Genomic DNA, 4,249 nt, shown 5'->3' on the forward strand with positions numbered 1-4,249 from the left:
GGCTTCTAAATCGTGTGGGATGGATTCGTGTGTTACATGAAAATTAAAGCGGCCTTTATTGCTTTTCCTGAGGATGATTAAGACAAACTTAATCAGACAGGATCTCACTGGAAAACCCGGAAACTCCTTCTGAAGCTCACAAATTCTTCTCAAAGAACCCTGCACAAACTTCAGAGCCATCAGTGCTTGGGTGAGGGGGTGAGGTCAGCAGCTCTGTGGGAACTGCAAAAATCCTTGTGAGGAAATAGGAGAGCGTTGCTGTGTGCTGAGGCATGGAACTCGAGATTAGGGTGGCATTGCTGGCGTAGAGCAGCTCAAAATCCTGGGATTTTGGGACAGGCAGGGGAGGGAAATTCAGAGCTGGGCTGTCAGACCCATCCCTTCCTGGGTGGGAAGGGCAGGGTGTGTCGGGACCTTTATCATTTAAACAGGACAAGGAACTCCCGAGCCTCTAAAGTCGCTTCGACACCTTCTGAAGGCTTTTTGCTGCAGGCTTCGGGCAGCACCAATTATTTTGTGTCATCTCAGAGGGAAAAGCGTTGAGTTAAATTGTGAGGTTGATGGTGGAAAGCAGAGAGCACCTCTGATGTGTTTAAATCTCAATTTCTGTCTATCTAGCTATTATCTATCTGTCTATCTATGTAAAATATATAGAAATATATTTATTTATGCTTCATATATAAGGAACTGAAGCCCAGAGACACCAATGTATGCAAATCTTAACCCTGTTATCAGAATTAATCCATCCTCCAGCAGACCCATGCAGGGTTTTTTGCTCCCCAGTCCAATCCAGAAACCTTCATGAAGCCCAGAATTTGTGAAATTCCCTTTCCCAAGCCCTTCCAGCCTCCCTTGTGATCCCAGCACTGCCATTCCCAGAGCTGGAAAGAGGCTTGGATTTGGTGGGAGTAACTTATTAAGGAGCATTAATAAAACTTGTTACCCTGATTGAAAGAAATGCTTAAATAAAACTCAAGGCTTGGGGCATTAATGGATGGCAGAGGGAGCAGCAGAGAAGGAACCAGGCTTCCTGTCCTTTTAGGATTGGATGGCAATAACCTCCCAGCAATGACAGCTAAATTAGAGAAGATGGCTTTCCATAATTTCTCCAAACAATCACTTAATGGGAGCGGTATAATTCCACGAAATAGGTGAATGGAGTACTGATCCATTTTATGGAACCATCAATAAACTAAACCTTGCCTGCTTTTAAGATTAAACTGGGGAGGGGGGAAAAAAAAAAAAGAAAAGCCAAAAAAAGAAAAAGCCTACAGCCAGCAAAGGGAGAAAAAAGAGTATTTATCTTTACACAGAAAATTTGTGTGCTAGTAAAGTGCAGGCAGTGACAGGAATTTCAATTATTTAATCAAAAAGAAAATGAAAGTGGCTTTAAGTGTTGTGATTTGAGCCAGTGAAATCTAATGTGGGCTCACATTGAATATGAGGAAAATGGGAAGAAAATTGAAGCTGCTCCTACTTAAATCATGTGGTTACAAATGGTAAATTAGTTTCTCGATGTTTTCATTTAAGTGTTTAAGTGGAAGGTTTTATTCTTAATGTAGTGTTGTGACACAGAATAAAAACCTTATCTGTCTCTATGGCTTTTTTTCCTTCCCCCCTCCGTGCTGCTGCCTTAGAAGGCAAAAGGGGGAAAAGCTGCAGCAGTGTTCGACTGCTTTTGTGAAAATTGGGAGGCAATATGCTTTCACCACAGGCTCATTAAGGTAATAGATGAATAATGTCTATTAAAAATGCACTAGGCTAAATGAATTTAATGTGTGTTGGGAGTGAAATTGCGCTTGCCAGAGGATACAAACTGGAAAATTCTCCCTTTTTTTTTGGTAGGTGTTTGGGGCCTCAAGGACTGATCTCGGGCAGGCAGAAATTCACACACACAGCTTCTGTTCGGGAGCCTGAGAGAAAGGTGCACAAGCTGCTAAAACCCTACAATCCCTCAGCATTCTGGAGAACACTTTCTATGATTTGTTGATGCCCATATTTTTTGCTGTTTTCCTGCCTCCAAGCTTATGGCCCTTGGCTTGTAGGTTGAATTTTCCACGTCATTTTCCAATAACCATTGGCAAACTCTTTTGTGAAGGCTCCTGAAGGCCAAGGCTGGGTCCCCCCAAAGTCAAAAGAAAACAAAATTGAGGCAGAAACCCCTTTTTTTGCATTGCTGAATGTGGGGATTACAGTGCACTGAGCATCTCCAACATCGACTTTGAAGAGCAGAAAACACATTTATGAACTGGGAAGCCCCATTGCTAAAAATACCAGGTGGATGGGGGTTCAGTCAAGACCTAAAAAACCCAAATTTCTTCCCATCAGTAAGGAACCAGCAGGTTTTTAGGCCTGTGTGATTTTCTATCACATTTCTCCAGTTCTAAAAGGAAATTCCAAAGTCACTGCAGTGATTTTCAGAGATGTCCATCAGGAATTTCTGGGGGAAATGTGTATTTGAGGTTGCTAATTATCCAATTAATTTGACTGAAACTGGCTCCTGGAAAGAGGAGATTTAGGGAGGGATGTACAAGCCTCACATTTTTTTTTGAGCAGGAAATCATATTAAAATCAAATATCAGGAATAGCTGGGCTGAATCAAACATTGCAGAACTAAAGAGAATGGGTTTGAAAAATGATGTAAATATTATCTTATTAATTTATGAGGTATCTACCTGCAATACTCCTTTTAGATGACCTAAAACATTTTAATATTTCCTTTTAAAATAAATATTGAGCAATGTGAGGAAGTGTTTTGAACATTAGACACCACCCCTTTGCTTTGAATACCTTGGCAATGGACAAAATGCCATTTCAAAATGCAATTTCCACTTTTCAAGCATTATTTGAAGATGCATTTGTGAGATGCGGACTTGATTCTCTCTCTATTTTCTTTTTTTTTTTTTCCTTTTTTCCCCCCAGACTTGTCATCCACTTCTGGAGTGCTTAAAATAAAGTGCACAGATACAGAGGAAGCTGAACCAGTCAAGAAGCCACATAATACAGAAATGTTTCGAGTAAAGTGTGTTACTCAGATCTTTCTAAAGTACGTTTCTGCCTTTATTCTGAAGGCCACAGCACAGCCAGCTCTGCCTAATGCAAGTAATGGAACCAATCTCCCCCTTTGATCATCAAAAAGGGGATTTATTTATTTATTTGTTTGTTTGTTTGTTTGTTTATGGTGAACTACTTTTGCAATCTGTTTGGGGCAAACATGAAAGAGAACAAGGTTTAATTATCCTGCAATAAAGGACAACCCCTTTCAACGAGGGCTCGCGTCGCTGTGCAGGTGGCACACGAACATCTCAGGTGGAAGTGGTGACATTTGTGTGCAGAAGGTGATGCAACAATCTGCGGGCTTAAACTGGGAGGAAAAGCCAAGCCAAGTGCACTGAGGCTTGTCTTAAGTGATTTCTAAAATCCACTTTCCACCAGAACTGACCTTTCAACTGGAGGCTGAGCTGTGGTTACAAAAGCTGAGTGTTGGGTTTGTGAATAACCAGGGGTTTTCAAGGGAAAGGCTCAAAATATAAACCCAGAAATGAGAGCTTTGCAGAGATGTGGAGATAAATGTGCTCCTTCCACTATTTACAAACACTCATTTCCTCCGTATATTCGTTGTTTATTCATTATATTCATAATTTAAAGGCTTAGAAAAGTGTTTTTTTTATTGCACACGTTGGATGCTTTCCGTGTGTTTAGTGCAGGAGCTGGCTTTGTGAGGAGCTGTGAGGTCAGGCTGGGTGCTCATAACAGCTCCCTCTGACCTTGGAGTGCAGCTTTTTATTTTTAAGGCTTCAGAACGAGACACTTTAAAGCTGGAAAGCAAAAAATGGGATCGAAAAGGGATCAAAGTATTTGTGTCATTTAGGTTTGGGTGCTCCAGTGGGTTTTGTGTAAGTTACTCCTCACTTAGTCTATACTGGGGATCATATGTTCCAAGGGTTTCTGTGAGTGGAAAAGGCACATGAGGTTTTCCATGGAGCTGCAGAGTGTGGCAAATAATCAGAGGGAAGCCACAGAGAACAGGAGGAAAACAATGGGAATAAAATAAAGGTTGAATGGACAAGAAAGGGAAAAGGAGGATTATCCCGCCCCAGAGGTTAAAAGCAAGGACGTACGTGGCTCATACACCACGAAATGGGGGAAACAAGGGAGGTCCTGAGCCATTAGTGCAAAAAGAGTGAATCAGAAGGTGGAGTTGTGCAGCCGATTGTTCCACAGCTGGAATGAAAGCAAACCACGGAGC

This window comes from Corvus brachyrhynchos, unplaced genomic scaffold (assembly GCF_000691975.1).
Source record: "Corvus brachyrhynchos isolate BGI_N302 unplaced genomic scaffold, ASM69197v1 scaffold46, whole genome shotgun sequence".
Lineage (NCBI taxonomy): Eukaryota > Metazoa > Chordata > Aves > Passeriformes > Corvidae > Corvus > Corvus brachyrhynchos.